The sequence below is a fragment of the Chiloscyllium plagiosum genome, unplaced genomic scaffold (genome assembly GCF_037043375.1).
Source record: "Chiloscyllium plagiosum isolate Xiang-an unplaced genomic scaffold, Cpla_swu_hap1 HiC_scaffold_2, whole genome shotgun sequence".
NCBI classification, from domain to species: Eukaryota; Metazoa; Chordata; class Chondrichthyes; order Orectolobiformes; family Hemiscylliidae; genus Chiloscyllium; species Chiloscyllium plagiosum.
Window position 1 is genome coordinate 71,008,344 of NW_028270140.1, and position 20,184 is coordinate 71,028,527.

A 20,184-nucleotide genomic window follows, 5' to 3' on the forward strand; every position below is an offset into this window, starting at 1 on the left:
GAAAAATACATGTCTACAAGGATTAAGTTAATGTTAGATTTTAACATTCTAACAAAACAGTCTTTTTGTAATTCTGTGGTGTATTTACGATCTAAGGATATGCAGAAACATATTCTAAACATTTAAATATTCTTTCATATAGCTATAAGTGTCAAACTGAGATGAGGTCTTTGACAAATTATTTGAGTATTTTCTGACAATTGAAAGAGCTCATAACATGCTTGACTCACCAGGAAATCCAACTACTTATAGTATCCCAAAGGGAGGGACGAGTCTATTCTTTATTTCTCTGCTGAGAGTCAATTCTGTCAGCTTTTATGGTGCAGGAAAAAAAATGTATCTTCATGACTGATCAGACTTCATTGTTTGAATGTATCTGAGGTGACATAGAACTGCATCCTATCTAACATTGCACTACATTGAGGATAAACACTACTGAATCGATGCTAGTGACAATGTAACGATTCTGAAGGACTATATAATTTCTGTATATTCTTCAAAGCAGCAATAGGACAAAGTCAGCAACGCATTAGTGCTTTAATAAATAAACACATTTCAGAAACATTTCAGACAACTTTGAAAGATAAAATTGTGAATCAAATTATATCAGAATCTCAGGATGGTTCCAAATAGTGTTTTAAGAATGAAGTTGATCTGTCACAGGCAACAAATAGCAGCTTCATTTAACTCAGAAGAACTGTCCTCACTACAAATGCTGTAGATATAGTTCTCTGTTCTGAGGAAAGGTCACTGAACCCAAAACATTTCATTCAACCAGACTGCTGCCAGACCTGCTGAGCTTTTCCAGTAATTTCTGTTTTTGTTTCTCTAAGTATAGTAAGTAAGTACAATATGAGTATGTGACACAAGATAAAGAAAGACATCTCACTGTGGACCCATTTACACCTTAGCAAAAGGTGTTAACATGAGCAATGTTGCAAGGAAGATAGAATTGATAGTTTATCGCTGATTGACCATTCTGGGTATTTTTGGCTAAGTTTAACATAGGCAGTCAAAATTCCAGTTACAAACTAATCGGAGGTTAATTTAACGTAAGTGAATATATAACTGAAGTAGTCACAATTCCAATGTCATTTTGACATCCAGCTGTGTTGTTACCAACAGTTCCACAACCCACCCACAAACCATGGGTCCACACATTGAAAACGTTTCAGCTAATTTCCCCCCAGTATTTAAGAATCCAGAATTATAAAAAGAACACAATGGAAATACTTAGGTGATCTGGAAGCATGGGTGGACAGAGAAATAGAATGAACATTTCTGGTTGGTGGCCTTTTATCAGAACAGATCTACACCTGCTTCTTGTTAAAACATGGTGAAATTTTATAAAACATTCTGTTCTATTTCAGTGGGGATTCTTCCATTTTAGATTTTAAATGCTTTACATCGCTGTACAAAAATTTGAACTCTTAAGGAGCTTCTGCCAATGCCATTTTTCCTTTGTGGTGTTTTTCCTAGAAATTATATTTGGCTAGATTTCAAACAGAAAGAAGTAGAAAGCAAAGCAGCTGCTCGAGAAAGCAATTGTAAATGGCAAGAGTTCTTAATTTTTCCAATGACGTCTTTAGGGTCAGTGCAACAATGCTAGCTGTTTTGATTTAGTTGTTAACAAAGATGTGAGATTGAATGCTGCTAGCCAATTATCCTTGAGATGGGGGTGCTGGTGAGCCATGTTCCTTCACCACTGCAGCCCTCATGGTATTGGTACATCCACAGTGCCATATGTAAGGGAGTTCTGGGATTTTGATTGGTGATAGTAAAGAAATGATAATAGAATTTGAAGTCAGAATGGTGTGCGGCCAGGAGGGGAATTTGCAGAAGTTGGTATTCCCATGCATCTGTTGCCCTTCTCCTTTGAAGATGTTGGGTTTGTAGGATTGGAAGATGCTGTCAAAGAGCTTTGATGATCTGTTGCAGACGATACACACTGTTGCCATTGTGTTGGCGATGACGGGAGTGACTACTTAAGACGATAGTTGCAGTGAAAGTCAAAAGGGCTGCTTAGTTCCTCAGTTGAACTGTCTGGGATGCTGTTGAGCTGTACTCAACCAAGTAAATGGAGAATATGCACATTCCTGATTTGTGCATATGCCATTTCGATTGTGAACAGTCTTTGATAAGTCAGAAGGTCAGCTAGGCACCACAAAATTTGCAGCCTCTGTCCTGTTATTGCAGTCACATTGTGTAAATGTTTAGTCCAGTTCAGGTTTCAGCCAATAGTGGCCAGCACAATTCTAGGACTCCTTGATGCCATAACAAAATTGAAGTCAAATGGAATTGTGAAGTCATGCCTAAGCACCAAAGAGGATGACTGAGATTGTTGGTGGTCAATCCTCTCATTCCCAGAACGTCACTGTTGGAGTTCCTCAGATTTGTGTCTTGGGACTAACCATTTTCAGCTGTTTGATCAATGAAATTTCTTTATTATCAATATTCAGGAATACTTTTTGTCCCTGGTCATGTCAGGTAGCTTCACGCACACAGTCTACAGGAAGTATTCTATACGACTGTGATTGGCTGTATAAATTGGGACCGCAAAGGGGAATATCACATGGAACTATAATTCGAGGAGAACTTTCACTTTGGTAGACAAACAAAACTGATGGCATAGTAAATATGAAAGAGGTAGGAAGACATCAACACTTACCTGCACTCCAGACATTGGCAGTAACAGCTTATTAACAAGCCTTTCAACTCCTCTTCCATTAACATGACAGACATCTGTCCCAATCATTCCATCCTTGAGTAATCTGCATCTAAACAAAGGCCAACTTATTTTCATAACTGTTATTATTTTAGGATCACCAGCTCCTAAAGAGTTCTTTGCACCCAAATTTGAAAAACAAAATTACATTGCACTGACTTCCAAACATGTCTGGCCACTAATTATCATCCATAAAAGCTGCTCATGTATGCTTTCATTTGGAATGTTCTGCCAGTGGTTTCAGTATGAGAGGTGGAGCTTAATTAGCTGCCCTTGAGACAGTTATGTTTGGCAACTTCAAATAGCTCAAGCCTAAAAGGACCCAGTTGCAAACTATATGTTCCCATTACCACCAGCCTGGCCCAGTTGATTACTGACAGCATGGTGAATATTGGTGGATGGTTGGTTAGGTTCTAATCACATTGCCATGCTGAGACATTTTCCATTTGTATCACACAAATAGCTTTACAATGGCACTGTGGCTCTGATTGATCTGTGGTTCAACAGAGTGAAGATTGTATTCATCAGAGACTTTGAGAAAGAGGGCCTACTCTCTAACTTCCATGAGGATGGCTACAGTCCATGTTTAACAGCAGAGTTCTGATGTGTCGATAATGCATCGAAGTTCATTTTGGATTCCTCCACAATCTTTGATCCATCGTAGTTACTGGCTAGCAAGCAGGCAATCCGATTCTACAATTGTTTGAAAGCATGTGTCTTTAAAAGATTTGGTCTGCGTGTAAAATTCAACAAGGTCAAATTTTAGATGCAGGGAATCAACAGCTAATGAGCTGAGCCAGGGGAAATGAGGCAGAGATTGAAATACACGATCTTACCATCAGTCAGGTAAGGAAGAGCCTCATACTCTCCTGGTGCTGTCCCCATTACAAAAGGGTTTGTTGCATCTTCCATCATTTTACTGCTCATGAATAAGCTGCACATGGGACCAAGTCTGATGACTTATCAAAATGTATTAACCCTGATTTCATCAGCCTTTGTAATTGAACAGAAATAACTTAAACAATATAATGTTGTTCAATCCCAAACAAACAGACATCCTCTTGGCAGGACAAACTCAAAACACTGGTGAAATCCCACCTAGGTCAACACTTACCAATAACCATACAATCCACTCTTTTAGTTACAAGTCATACTCAACCTTATTCCCTGTTTCCCAATAAAATTTCAGTATCACGCCTGTGTAAAAACCTGATGAACATGTTTGCAAATCTTAAACTCTGCAGGAGGGTGGCCTGAACAATAATTCACAGATTGGTTATGAAGTTTCCTGTTACAGCTCCACGGCACCAGTAGTGCTATTAACTCCTCATATCTACCTTCATCCATAAATAACACAAGAGGAAACATAAACTACAAAAGAAAGAAAATTTATTTTGGGTAAGACATTAAGAACAAGGCTAAGGAAAAAGCAAGGAAATCTTAAATTAGTATTTATGCTCAACTTATAAATCAACAGTTAGGCCTCAACTAGAGAATTGTGCCCAACTCTGGGAACCATTAATTTTATGAAATACACTGGAGTCCTTAGAGAAAGTGCATTGGAATGGTACCAAGGAGCAGGGCCTTCATTTAAATGGAGAAATTAGAGAAGCTGCAATAGCCCTCTTTAGGGTAGAGAATGTTATGAGGAGACTGCTGTGCAAAAATTTGAAGGGTTTTGAGAGAGTATGTAGCTAGAAATTGTTTTCACTAGTAGGAGATTCAGTAGTAAGCAGAGAGCCACAATAAGCAGAGACCATAGATTTAAGTTTTTAATCAAAAGGACTAGAGAGGAGAGATATTTTATTTAATCCATAACTGAACTATTAGAAAATAACTTCTGAAAGGATGATGGGAGTACATCAGTAGCATTTAATGGGAAACCGGAATAATACTTGAAATGGAAAATTTACAGGGTTATGAAATAGGGCTGCGAACCAGTTTTCAAAGCTCAGGAACAGATACAACAAGCAGAAACTTATGGTATCTTCATCAGGGTTTGACAGCTAGCTATGCATATTCATAGGCCAAGCAATTGACTATGAATGTTTGAGAACTGCAGCAAATCATGTGGTAGAGGTGCGAAAGAGTCACTAGCTCTGCTGTTACCCCACATTTGAAGGGAATTCCCCTATTTGAAGGGAATTCAAATATTATGACTGGCAAGTTCCTGTCCAAGTCACACACCATCCTGATTTGAAATATATCAACATTCCTTCACTGCTGCAGGGACATGTTGCCCCATTACTTACTATTGTGATCTGACTTCATGAAGGATATTATTAAAATGGAGAGGGTTCAAAAAGGTTTACCAGGATATTGCCATGAATGGAGGTTTTGAGGGGTTAATGAAATTGGCTGGAGAAGTGAGGTCTTTTCTTACTGGAGCATTGGAGGTTAAGAGATAATTAGTAGAGGTTTATTAAAATCATGAGGGTCTTAGATAAGGTGAATAACAAATGTCTTTCCCCAAAAGGTGGAGAAGTTCAAATCTCGAGGGTATATTTTTAAAGTGAGATGAGAAGGATTTAAAAAGGACATGAGGGGCAATTTTATTACACAGAGGATGGTTAGTGTGTGGAATGAACTGCCCAAGGAACTAATGGATGTGAGTACAGTTACATTTTAAAGATATTTGGATAAGTTCATGAATAGGAAAGCTTTGGAAGGATAAAGGCCAAATGAGGTAGGTGGGACTGGTTTAGTTTGAGGACATCATCGGTGTGGACTGAAGGGTCTGATTCCATGCTGCATCGCTCTATGACTCCATGACAAGTATTTATTTTCTGCAAGCCCAGAGCATTACTCTGGGTGTTATTCAACAGCCAAATCCTCTGAACTTACTGATGTCTAAGAGAAGGGAAATCCTGATGCAATGGTCTGGAGATGCTACTTTTCATGTTCTTCTCCAAGCCACTTTAGAAAAACAGTAGGTCCTGCTCCACAGGGACAGTTGCAGAGGGCCCTCCCGTCTGATCACCATGACCTGAATAGAGGTCACCTTGACGTTTTGAAGTCATGGAGTCCATAGTACCGTCTCAGGGCAGGAAAGGATAAGCCATCTTCCTCATTCCATGAAGGTAAGTGACATCATGTAATCACTGTAAAGTGACACTCAGAAGGTTATCAAGTAATACAAATGTACAAATGCAAAGAGATATGATAGAGGAGAAGGTTGCAGGCCTCAGGATGAGGTGAAACCTGTGTATTGAATGTATGAGAGACTGCTCATGTTCTAAGATTTGTGCTACCTGCAGAATAATGTATGTGTGGAACACTGACTAAGGAGGGTTCAGGAGATGTAATGGGCATCCATGTTCATTGCATGCGTATTCCACACTTGTGGTGATCCTCAATCATTCGGTCTGACTGCAGGATAAAAGAGTTATGAATAGGTGGGACCACAATACAACTGGAGGGGGTATACCAAACACAAGAATCCTGACCACAGCAGAGGTGGAGCTCAAGGAAGTTGCTGGTGAAGGTCGAGTCAGAGTTTCTGTAGAGACTGGAGTTTCTCAGCAATCCAGTGAAGAAGTCTCCAGTCACAATCATAATATGGTTAAATTAAACCTGAGGGAGAGAAAAGTGGTGAAAATGTGTTGCTGGAAAAGCGGAGAGAAAAGTGGGTCCAAGATTAGTATTTCAAACTGAAATTAGGGCAATAATGAGGGTATGAAAGTTGAGCCAGCTAAAGTAAGCTGGAAAATAAATGAGAATAAGGTTTTTGTCAATAGAAAAATGGTAGCAGGCATGCAAGGGGGTATTCAGGAAACAGAGTAGTTATTTTCCAATGAGAAAGTAAAATATAAAAAGGAGAGGACCTTCATCCATTATTTGCTAAAAATGTCAAAGTTATATCAAGCTTAATTTTTTAAAAAAAGCATATCATTGTGCAAGTATTAGTGGCAGGGCAGAATATTAGACAGAGTATAAGAGATAGCAAAGAATTACTAAAAGAGTAATAAAGAGGGGAAAGCTAGCATATGAAGGAACTCTAGTTAGAAATATAAAATAAAGGTAGTGAGAGTTTCTGTAGATATTTAGAAAGTTAAAAAACAAGAAAGCAATGCTGTTCATGTACAAAGAGGCTCTGGGGAATTAATAGTGGAGAATAAGGAATAATGATAACATTAATAACAATAATCACAATAATAATAAGCTCAGTTCTGAAGAAGAGACATACCGAGTTTGAAACATTAACTCTTTCTCGCTCCACTGATGCTACCACACTTGTTGAGTTTCTTCAGCATTCTCCATTCTTGGTTTGAATTGAACATGTACTTTTCATCAGCTTTCAGGTATCGAGGGTATAATTAATGCCCCAGAAATAGATATACACCAGAAAATGGAAGGGAAAAAGGAGCTTAAGACAACTGCAATCTCCAGGAGATAATTCTAAGCAAGTTGTTGCAGCTGCAGGCTGACAAGTCCTTGGATCCTGATGGATTTTGAGAGTGTGGCGCTGGAAAAATGCAGCAGGTCAGGCAGCATCTGAGGAGCAGGAGAATCGACGTTTCGAGCATAAGCCATTCATCAGGAATGTGGTTTGTGGGCCGGGGATGCTGAAAGATAAATGGGACAGAGGTGGAGTTGAGGGGGAATGCGACAGGTAGATGACAGTGAAGGAGAAGGTGATAGGTCGGAGAGGAGGGTGGAGCGGATAGATGGGAAAGGCGATGGACAAGTCAGGAGGGCGGTGACGAGTTGGATGCTTGGGACTAGGATTATGTGGTGGGAGCGGGGGAAATGAGGAAACTGATGAAATCCACATTGATCCCACGTGGTTGCAGGGTCCCAAGGTGCAATATGAGGTGTTCTTCCTCCAGGTGTTGGGTTAGCAATTTAAAAGAAATGGCTATTCAGATAGTTGGTGAATTGGTTTTATTTTCCCAAACTTTCCTGCACACAGGCGATGTTCGATTAGATTGGAAAGTGGCAAGTAAAACTCCTTTATTCAAAAACAAAAAGAGACAGAAAGCAAGAAACTGCAGCCAGTTAACCCAACATCTGTAACAGGGAAGATGGTAGATGTTGTTATTTTAAAAAGTATGCAGGGGACTTAGAAAATTTTAAGTTTATTAGACAGAAATAATACAGTAATGTGAAAAAGAAATCAAGTTCAACTCATGTATTGGAGTTCTTCGAAGAAGTAGCAAGTCCTGTGAACAAAGGGGAACCATGGATGTACTTCATTTAGATTTATGGAAGGTATTTTATAAAGTGCCGCAAAGACTCTTGTGGAAAATAAAGGTTTGTGATGCAGAAGGTAACATACTGATTAAAACAGAAGATTTATTAACTAACAAGAAACAAAGTAGTCATAGATGGGTAATGTTCCAATTGGCAAGGTGTAACAAATGGTGTACTACAGGAATTATAGCTAGTGCCTTATTCTCTATTTGTATTTAAGATTATAATGAAGAAACCAAAAGTATTGCCACTAAATTTCATAATGACAGAAAGTTAGGTCAGACAGTAAGTGATGAAGAAGACAGAAAGATGTTACTAAGGGATAAATAGGTTAAACGAGTGGAAAAAAATCTTGCAACTGGAGAGAAATGTGGGAAAGTGTGATGTTGTCCACTTCAACAGCAAGAGTAAAAACATAGTATATTATTGAAATGCTGAAAGATTGCAGTTCTTCAAGAATCACAGGCACAGAAAATAATCAGGAAAGCTAATAGAAAGATATCATCTATTATGTGGGCAATTGAATGCAAACGTTGGAATCAACTAGGCGGAAGTGAGGACTGCAGATGCTGGAGATCAGAGTTATGATTAGAGTGGTGCTGGAAAAGCACAGCAGGTCAGACAGCATCCAAGCAGCAGGAAAATCAACGTTTCGGGCAAAAGCCTTGAAACATCGATTTTCCTGCTCCTCAGATGCTGCCTGACCTGCTGTTCTTTTCCAGCACTAATCTAATCTTGACTGCAAAAGTTGGAAGGCTATGCTTCCATGCAACAGGGCATTGGTCTATATTATTGTTCTCCTTATTAAAGGAAGGATGTAAATGCATTGGAAACATTGGAAACTAGACTAATACTTGGAATGGTTGTTGTATGAGGCAAGTTTGGATAGACCAGTCTTGCATCCACTGTAGTTAAAGTAAATGTGATGTGACTTGATTGAACCATATCAGGTCTTGAGAGGGTCTTGACAGGGTGGTTATGGAAAGGATATCTTCTCTTGTAGGACATTCTCGAACTAGGGGTCATAGTTTAGAAATAGAAAGACAGAATAGGTAATTTTGGGGAGATTATCAAGACAGGCAGGATTGTGGAGTCAACCATGATCTTTCAAATTGGCTGATTAAACAAACAGGAGGCTGGACGAATACAGTGAGCCAGGTAGCATCAGGAGGTGGAGAAGTCAATGTTTCGAGTATAACTCTTCTTCAGGACTGGGGTGGGGATAGGGGGAGCTACAGATAAAGAAGGGGGGGTTGGGTAGGGAGAATAGCAGAATAGTGAAGTAGTGATACATGAACACAGGTGGTGGGTATGACTTGGTTGGTAGATGGGAGGGATGAATCTGGTTGGTGGCTGGAAGGGTCAGTAGGTGGAATAGAGAGGAGGGGGGAAGGTGGAGCTGGAAAGGGAGCTGGGATGGATGGAAGGTTATTTGACATTGGAGAACCCAATGTTAAATCCTCCGGACTGTAGGCTGCCCAGGCCGAAATTGAGGTGTAGCTCCCCCTACCCCCACACCCAGTCCTGAAGAAAGATTATACCCAAAACATTCACTTCTCCACCTCCTGATGCTGCCTGGCTTGCTGAGTTCTTCCTGCCTCCTGTTTGTCTACTTTGGATTCCAGCATCTGCAGTTTGTTCATCTCGAACTGAGTAGACATGAAGGGCCAAGTGGTGTACTCTTGCATCTTATGTTCATGTGTTCAAACATTCATTCTGACATTGACAAATGGGCACACAGGAGTAACTGGAGATTCATTGCATATTCCTTAATCCACCACTGGAAAATGAGTTCTGCTTCTAACTGAGAAAAATAAACCACAGCAGAAAACATTCTGTGGCTGTTACCAGGAGGCATCTGTGTAAAGCATTCTTCGGTATTTTGTTAGAGCGATATTTAACGGCAAATATACTGTCACAATTATCACCAGGAAACAAGACAAATGCCACAACAGCAGCAGCATAAGAAAGAAATCTGTTAACACCTGTGAAACAAAAAAATGCCAAGTACAGGAGACTGTGCATTCAGAGACATACCCTAACCCATGAATGACGCACGCTGAGCCATACTTTGATCATACATTCACTTGAAGTTGAGTGAAACCCATCCCTTTTATGAGTTGATAGAACTGTAAACGTAAATGTCAAAAAATTATTTAATAGCTCAGATTGGAATCTCGCTCTACAATTGATGTGCAAAATTATGCAAATTGCCACATTTCCTTAAAGATACACCTTGTCTATCAAAGAATATCGGTATACACATAAAACATTAAATATAAATAGTATCAATCAGCCTTTGCAGTTTAATCATAATGTCCAAATCTCATAAATAAATTTGTATTCCTACAACTCTGTATTTGGAACAGTTATTTCAAATGTCCTGCCACTAATTCAACCTTCAAAGGTTCATTTTTCCACAGTTGCATACCTTGAGAAATAAGAACAAAGAACAGTATAGCACAAGAACAGGACCTTCAGCCCACCAAGACTGCGCTGGCACGTGATGCCTTTCTCAAATAAAATCCTTTTTCTCCTGCCAGTTCTATGCCCCGTCCACCCTTCCTCTCACATCTCCTTTAAACTTATTCCTTTTTACTTTAAGCCTATGTCCCCACATTATTCACATTTCTTTTCATCTTCGGAAAGAGACTCCATTCTATTCACGTTCTCATAATTCCAATATTCCAAAATGTGGCCGAATTAAAGTTCAATACAGCTGCAAAATGACTTGCCAATTTTTATACTTTATGCCCCAACTGAAGTTAAGCATGCCATATGCTACCTTGACCATCCTTATCCACATGTGTTGCTGCTTTCAGGAAACTTTAGACCCATGCACCAAGATCCCTCTGTATGTTAATATTTCAAAGGGTTCTGCCATTTACTGTATAATTCCCTCCTGTATTAGATCACTCAATAATGCATCACCACGCATTTATCCTGATTGAATTCCTTCCGCCATTTCTCTGCCTAAGTCTCTGGCCTATCCTACTGTATCCTCTGGCAATTCTCCTCACTATTCATGAGTCCCTCAATTTTTGTGTCTTCTGCAAACTTACTAAACTTACATTCTCCTCCAAACCATTTATATAAACTACAAACAACAAGGGCCCCAGCAGTGATCCTTGTGTATCAATGGCGCTTGCAGATCTCCAATGGCCTTTCACTGCTCCCCTCTGTCTTCTGTGACTAAGCCAGTTCTGTATCCATATTACCAGCTCACCATGGATTCCATGTGACGTTACCTTCTTATCAGCCTGTCATGAGGGACCTTGTCAAAGGCCTCACTAAAGTCCATGTAGACAACATTTACCAGCCTGTCCTCATCAATCATCCCTTCCTCAAAAACCTCAATCAATTTTGAGAGGCTCGACTTTCTCCTCACAAAGCCACGTATTACTAACATCCATATTTTTTCCAAATGTGAGTAAATCTTATCACTAAGAATCTTCTCCAATAATTTCCCACCTACTGAGTTAAGAGTAACCAGGATGTAATTTCCTAGATTATCACTTTTGTCCTTCTTAAATGAAGAACCAATGTTGGCTGTTCTCTAGTCTTCTGAGACCTCTCCTGTAACTCAAGAGGATACAAAGGTTTTTTATATAGGGCCTCAGCAATTTCTCCCCTCACCTCCCTCAGTATTCTGGGATAGATCCTATCAGGTGTTCTGGAGACTTGTCCACCTTAGTCCCTTTCAAAACACCTAGTACCTCCTGGCATGCCCTCAAATATCAATATACCCTTCTTGAGACTCCAGTGTCAGTCTTGTCCCTCTCTCAAGCAAGTCTCTGCAATGAAGATACAGTTCATTTTTTCCTGTTTAGAGGCATAACAATTTATATTTTGAAAACACATCATTTACCGTTTTTGAAATTATTCCAACTGAAGTATGCCCATGATCTAAACTCCCTCAATTTATGTAAGTGGAAAACATAACAATGCATCAATTAATTGAAAGCATGTAAGTAATTATCAACAACTTAGGTTATATCAATATGTCTAGTGCTGAATGAAAAACATTAAATGTTCTTGATCTTGGTCATTTGGATTCCGGGTTTTAAGGAATAATGAGCTGAAGTTTTGTGGCAGATGTCATAAACATGAGTGGGGCCATTTTGGAAACCCAACCCATTCACTTCTGCCCACATTCACTGTTTTCCTTTCCTAGAGATGTGGGCGGTCACGTGTGGGTTTCCTGACTGCTGAGGCATACCAGCTCATATTCCCCGTTCCTCAAGTACACCCTCTCATATTCCCCATGACCCCTTCATATCCCCTCATTCCCCTCTTATGTTCCCACCACTCTTCCATTACCATGCACACAGTTTACACAATGTCTTCAGGAGTCATGCAGCAGCAATGAAAGTCTATCAAATGGCCTTTAAAAATTAATCTAATCTTTTTTAAAAAAAAGTGTCAATCAAATGCAAACCATTCATACTGCACACAGAAAACAAATCTTCAGGCTTATTCAAAATTTTTAAAATTCTCTTAAATGATCATTTAGTTGGGAAAGCAAATAAATATCTATTCAGTAACTTATCAAACACAGGTAATCTTAAAACTGCCAATAAAATTTTGTACACAATAATAAGCAGTAATAAAAGCAAAATACTGCAAGTCCTGTTTTGAAGATAAGTCATGCTGGATTTGAAACATTAACTCTGTTTCTCTCTCTACAGATGCATCTAGATCTGCTGAGCTTCTCCAATATTCCATGTTATTGATAATTAAGCAGTTCCTCTGATTATGAATGCTTTTCTGAGTTTCAAAATAGGCCCAGTTATTAAAATTAATCCTTGTGACTCCAGAGCAGCTAGCCTATTAAATTTACAAGCAAGGTATTGGGCTGGATTTGATCATGAAGTAGAGCAGTCAGGCCCATTTAATTATGGTAACAAAATAAATATAAAGAATGCTGGAAATCTGAAACAAAAATAGGTAGTTCTGGAGAAACACAGTAGATTTGGCAGTAAGTGTGGAGAGAAAAACATTTTGAGTCCAGCGAGGTCCCATCAGAACTGACAATAACTGAGAAAGGGGTGGATTTATGCTGATGAAGTGGGAAGGATGGGGAGTGATTAGAGCACGTGGAGACAAGCCCAAGGCGAGACAGAGAGAGAAAAAAGGAATAAGCAAACAAAGAGATAGCTGATGATAAGCTGAGAGAGGGATGAATACATAAGATGCTAACAAGAAGTATGAATGGTCAGAAACTCACACAGACGGAAACTAGGGGTATGGGAGACAGTAACTGACATGGAGGAGGGCATTCTGAAATTGTTCATCTCAGTGATGTGTCCTGAGGGCTATAAGGTACCTAGGTGGAAGATGAGATGTTCCTTCAGCTTATGCTGAACCTCCCTGGAGCACTTTAATAGGTCCAAGACAGAAATGTTGGCCAAGGAACACAGTGGTGTGTTGAAGAGGCAGGTGACTAGCAGTTTAGGGTCATTTTCACAGACAGAGTGTATGTGTTCAGCAAAGTGATCACCCAGTCTGTGTTTCATCTCCCTAGTGTAGGTGAATCCATATTGTAAGCAGCTAATATGACAGATAAATCACTGCTTCTCCTGGAAGGTAGGACTTTGGATAGTGAGGAGGGATCAAGTAAACAGGGAGGTATTTGCACCTTCTGTGATTGCATGGGAAGGTGCCATTGAGGTCTAGGAAGTGTTAGAGATTGAGGAGGACTGGATCAGGATGTCCAGGAGGGAGTGGGTTCCTGTGGAATGCTGACAAGAGAGGAGAGAGGAATATGTGCCTGGTGGTGGCATCCTGTTGGAGGTGGCAAAAATGGCACTTTACAATCCTTTGGATGCTGAGGCTGGTGGGGTGGAAAGTGAGGATGGGGGGAACCTATCATGGGTCAGATACAGCTGAGGATCCTGTCAACCATGGTGGTGGGGAATCAAGAGTTGAGAGAAAAGATGGACATTCTGAGACCGCCTACGGTAGATGGTATCATCAGAATCGATATGATGGAGATGGAGGAACTGGGAGAGTGGAATAGAGTCCCTACAGGAAGGAGGGTGTGAGGATGTATAGGCATGGTAACTGTGGAAGTCCACGGGTTTGTAATGGATATCAGTGGCCAGCCTATCCCATTACTGGAAACAGGGATGTTGAGGAAGGAAAAGCCGAGACCATCTTGATGGGGGATGGATGTGTAGAGGGAATGCATGACTATGGCAAAGAGGAGATGGTTGGTGCCAAAAAAAAAATTATGGAGAGGTCTCACATAGAACTCCAGGTCATAGCAAAGCCTCTTCAATTAAGTCAGTGAAACAAATGGTTTGATGTGAAATTCCCAGCCACTGGTAGCAAGGTACTAATTAGACTAATATGCCAATTGACATCCATTATCTCTGAAACTATGACAACTTGGACACAGCTCAGTAATTAAATGAAAATCACAAGGAATTCCTACTCCCTCAGAAAGCCACCCAGAAAACTCTGTCAAGCAGCTCCTGGAATAGTTCCTTGTTATTAGGTACTCTGTGCCTGACCAAAGGACATGGCAAAGTGCAGTGGAATGGCCAATGAAAAGCACTGAGCCCTGAACTTGCATCTGACCTCCCCTGGCTCCATCTCCCAGAGCGCCAACCCATGATCCCTATCCTTCCATAAGTAATTTGTGTTGTTGTGTCCCGCAATGATCTCAGGCCTTCTGTGAGGGCATTGCCAACAGCTGCCACCACGCTTGCTAGTACTGGTAATGGCAACATGAGTTCCTGCCGTCTTCTGATTGGTAATTCACACTTGGTGGACAGGACATGCACCACTAGGGACCTCAAACACAGTGAAGGCTCCATAATGTTCACCTAAGTGCCCAAACATTCCATCAGGCCTCCATTATGGAACTGATGGGTTGTCTCAACGATTTCAATGACTGGCGGGCAAAATTGTCCTATTGATCTGAGAAAATCTAAGATTTTTTATTCCATTTCAACGTAGGTGCCCTTTCAGTCAAAAGAATGCAGCAAGTACACCTTTATCCACCATGACCAGGGGTTCCTCCATTTCTTCCTCTCCTGACAACCCCATCAGTACCCTTCCACTGACACTGTCTCATTTGTTTGGGTGAATTGGTCCTCACACTCAATAATTTCTCCTTTGAATCCTCCCATTTCCTCCAGATAATAGGGGTAGCCATGGGCACCTGCTTGGGCCCCAGCTATGCATATCTTTTTGTCGGCTACATGGAACAGTCCATCTTCCACAGTTACACCAGCATTATTTTTCTTTCCCTCCTCTACATTGATAACTGCATTGGTGGCTCCTTGTGCTCCCACGAGGAGGTTGAACAGTTCATCAACTTCACCAACACATTCCACCCCAACCTTAAATTGACCTGGAACATCTCTGACACCTCCCTCCCCTTCCTAGACCTCTCCATGTCCATCAACGGTGACTGACTCAACACTGACATCTCCTACAAACCCACAGACTCCCACAGCTACCTGGACTACACCTCCTCCTACCCTGCCTCCCGTAAAAATGCTATCCCTTATTCCCAATTCCTCCACATCTGGTCCCAGGAAGACCACTTCCACCACAGAACACACCAGATGGCCTCCTTCTTTAAAGACTGCAATTTCCCCTCCCACGTGGTTGATGATGCCCTCCAGCGCATCTCATCCACTTTCTGCACCTCGGCCCTCAAACCCCATCCCTCCAACTGCAACAAAGACAGAACCACCCTGGACCTCACCTTCCACCCCACCAATCTTCCTATACATCACATCATCCTCCCCCATTTCTGCCACCTGCAAACAGGACCCCACCAGAGATATATTTCCCTCCCCACCCCTCCTGCCTTCCGTAAAGACCATTCCCTCGCCAACCTCTTCGTCAGGTCCAAGAGCCCTAACAACCCAGCCTCCCCTCCTGGAACTTTCCCTGCCACCACAGGAATTGCAAACCTGCACCCACACCTCGACCTCACATCCGTGCAAGGCCCCAAAGGAGCCATCCACATCCATCAGCATTTCTCCTGCACTTCCACACATGTCATTTACTGTCTCTGTTGCTCCCAATGTGGTCTCCTCTACATTGGAGGAAACTACACCTACTCAGAGAACACTTCAGAGAACATCTCCGGGACACCCACACCAACTAACCCCACTGCCCCAGCCCAAATGCTTTAACCCCCCCTCCCACTATGCCAAGGACATGCAGGTCCTGGCCTCCTCCATCACCATTCCTTAACTACCCGACGCCTGGAGGAAGAATGCCTCATCTTCCACCTCGGGACCTTCCAACCCCATGGCATCAATGTGGATTTCACTAGTTACCTCATTTCCCCTCCCCCCCCCCCTTCACCTTATCCCAGATCCAACTTTCCAAATCAGCACCGCCCTCATGACCTGTCCATCTTCTTTCCCTCCACTCTGACCTATTACAATTATCTCCATCTCAATCCACCTATCGGACTGTCCGCTACCTTTACCCCCCCAGCCCCACCCCCTCTCATTTGTCTCTCCACCCCCTTGGCTCACAGCCTCATTCTTTATAAAGGGCTTTTGCCCAAAATGTCAAATCTCCTGCTCCTTGGATGCTGCCTTACCTCGACTCTAATCTCCAGCACCTGCAGTCCTCACTTTCGCCTGCCTTTTATTATCTGCAGACAATCTTATTTTTTCTAATTTAAAGGACTCTAAAAATTAAACATCCAAAAGCCTTCCCAAATGAATTTTTTCATGAGGTTTGAAACATTATGGCATTATGTTTGCATTTTCTTTTGCATTTATAAAGTTACAAGACCATTAGATGTAGGGACAGAAGTAGGCCACTTAGACTATTGTGTTTCTTCTGCTATTCAATGAGATTCTGGCTGTCCTTTAGTCCTCAAATCTACTTTCCTGCCTTTGCTCCATAATCCTGGATTCCCTTACGAATTAAAAAATCTTTCTGTCTCAGCCTTGCATATATAAATATATATATATAGTGACCCAGCTTTCTACAGCAATTCACTATCCTCTGAGAAAATAAATTCCTCTGATGTCTTATATGGTTGCCCCCTTATTCGGAGATTCTGTACTTTAGTCCTAGACTCTCCCATAAGGGGAAACAAACTTTCGGTATCTACCCTCTAAGAATCTTGTATGTTTCAATAAGGTTTCCTCTCACTCTTCCATACTATAATGAATGCAGGCCCAACCTATTCAACCTCTCCTCATAGAAAATATCTCATTCACTCCATAATTTAACGCATCTCAACTTTTAACAATACTGGTCAATGTAATGGTTATCTAACTTTAAGACAGAACCTGATGATGAATTACTGCAACTAAAATGCACCTACATTAAAGACCAACAACTGGTAACAAAATCTGAATTTGTCAAAATACTTAACACTTACCAATCAGAATGTTCCTGATTTCTCCGTCGGCTTCCTGCTAGGTTCCTGAATTCGCAAGGAGGGCATATTTTCAGAAACTTTTCAAAAACCGGTCTGCCCAGATAATGGGAAAAAGAAAATCTAAATTTCCCCTATGATTATCAACAGCAACCCCAACGCAAGAGGATGTATATTGAAGGTTGCAATCTGATCCTTTTATACCATGGAAAAATTGCATAAGCCCATTTTTCCATTGGGAGTTTAGTGTGAAATAAAGAACATTTTGGCAGCATCAATCCCATTCCTATCAACAGCAGGACTTAAAATTCTGCCCCATTTTAATCACTCTGATTTTCCACTTTGCAAGGTGTACGAATCTTTATTCAATTTCCATCACCAGGAAGAAAGGAACCACCCGAGTGGCCAGTGACAAGCAGTGCCCTTCACATCAAAGGGCAATACTGTGTGATCAAGCAGTGAAGGGGAGGGCAGGGATTAAATCAAAATAGAGTTGGAAGGGGAAATAATGCACTCCACTCCCTGCGACGCCCACCTCTCCCTGAACAACTCCAGGGTGTTGGTGGACACTGCGTGCTCCTTTTCCAAGGACACCCGGGCTCTAACATAACCGCGGAAGAGGGGCAGGCAGTCGGCCCTAATGACCCCCTCCACGGCCCGCTGCCTCGACCTGTTGATGGCCAGTTTGGCCAGGCCCAGGAGCAGACCCACGAGGAGGTCTTCAGACCGGCCCTTCCTCCTCCGTACCGGGTGCCCAAAGATCAGAAGCGTGGGACTGAAGTGCAACCAAAAGCAGAGGATGAGGTTTTTAAGAAAATCAAAAAGGGAGTGCAAACGCCCACACCCAATATATACATGGTCCACGGACTCCACAAAACAAACAGTTGGGCTGGGAGTCCGTGAACCACCGCAACCTGCAGTTGCAGGGGACTGCTGCGTGCAGCACCCTCCAGCCCAGATCCCCGAGAGAAAGGGGAGGACTCCCGGGTAGAGAGCCATCCACTGGGGATCTTCACCACCCAGTGGCAAATGGGCACACCAAGGCGTGTCCGGACGGTGGATGAGGGAGAACAGGTGGACGGTGTGCAGCAGCAGTCTATACAAGGCCCGCCTTTTTACCCCCTGAAAGGGAACAAAATTAAAATTCCAGAGGCGGCTCAGGTTGTGGGGCACAGGCTCCCGCGGGAAGTACGGGACCTTGGGGCCAATGTGAAATTCTAGGTGGGCTGGGGTGAGCGCGGACGGGATCCCACCGCACACCTGAGCGTCCTCCAACTGGTGCACTACGTCGGGTCCGAGCACCACCGTTTTAAGGCGTCGGATGGCAGTGGCCACGTACCGGACATCTACCGCTGCCCTGCTCGCTATGTCCTGCGGTCGTGTCCAGCCCAGGCCCCCGGCACCCAGCACGTCCCAGACCCTGGTCACCCTCGCCGCCGCGGCCCTCCCCTCCGACAGCCACTCGAACCCGTGAGTACGGAGGTGCGGATTCCTGAGCAACGGCTCCCTGACGACAGCCGCTACTCCAGCCGGAGGGTAGGCGCGGCGCGATTCGACCATGTTCCAGACAGTGATCAGGTCCTTGTAAGAGACAGGCAGCGTCTTGAGGGCGACCTCCAAACCGTCACGGTCGACGAACAGGAGCTGCGTGTCGTAGTTGAGGTTACGCACCTGGCGGAAAAAATACGGTCGCCAGGGTGCACCACCTAGGAGGAGGCTCGACGTAAAGGTATCGCCGCAAGGTCTGAAGGCGGAACGTCGCGACCTGGGTGCGGACGCACACCAGCGACTGACCGCCCTCCTCAATAGGGAGACTCAGAACCTGCGCAGCGACCCAGTGCATCTTTTTGTCCCAGAAGAAGTCGACCAACGTTCTCTGGATGTCAGCGACAAAGCCAGGAGGAGAGACCAAACTGACCAGCCAGTACCACAGCATGGCGGCCACCAGCTGGTTTATGACCAGCACTCGACTCCTGTAAGATAGCACTCGGAGCAGTCCTAGGCGAGCTGAGACTTTGGCCTCCAGCTCCTGCAGTTGGCCGGCCAGGATTCCTCAGCTGGGCTGAGGTAGACCCACAGGTAGAGGAGATGGGGTGGTACTCCAGCCGAACCCCTGTAACTCCTCCGGCAGAGAGTCCACCCGCCACGGACTGACCAGTAGTCCGGAACATTTGGCCCAGTTGATCCTGGCGGAAGACGCTGCCGAGTACACGGCCTGGCACTCGTGCATCCTCCCCAGGTCAGCTGGGTCGGTGAAAGTGAGGAGCACGTCGTTGGCGTAGGCCGAGAGGACCACCCCCGTGCCCGCGCCGCGCAAAACCAGCCCCGACAACCTCCTCCGCAAGAGGCGCAGGAAAGGCTCCATGCACAGGGACTACAGCTGGCCGGACAGGGGCAGCCTTGACGCACTCCTCTCCCGAAGCGAAGGGGTGCCGTCAGGGACCCGTTAACTTTAACCAGACACTCTGCGGCGGCGTACAAAAGTCGGATCCGGGCGACGAACTGCGTCCCGAACCTGAATGCCCGCAGAGTCCTGAGCAGGTACTCGTGATCGACCCTGTCGAACGCCTTATTCTGGTCAAGAGACAGGAAGGCCCTCGGCAGACCAGCCCGTCGACAGAAATGGATCAGGTCCCGGACCAGGTGGACATTGTCGTGTATCCTCCGGCCCGGGACCGTGTAGGACTGGTCCGGGTGAATCATGTGGGCCAGCACGGAGGCCAGGCGCGAAGACAACACCCTGGCGAAGATTTTGTAGTCCGTGCTGAGGAGGGAGACCAGGCGCCAGTTCTTTAAGGAACGAAGGTCCCCCTTCTTTGGCAGCAGGACGATGACCGCCCTGCGCCAAGAAAGGGACAGCTGTCCGGCATTTAGACACTCCCCCAGGACCTGTGCGTAG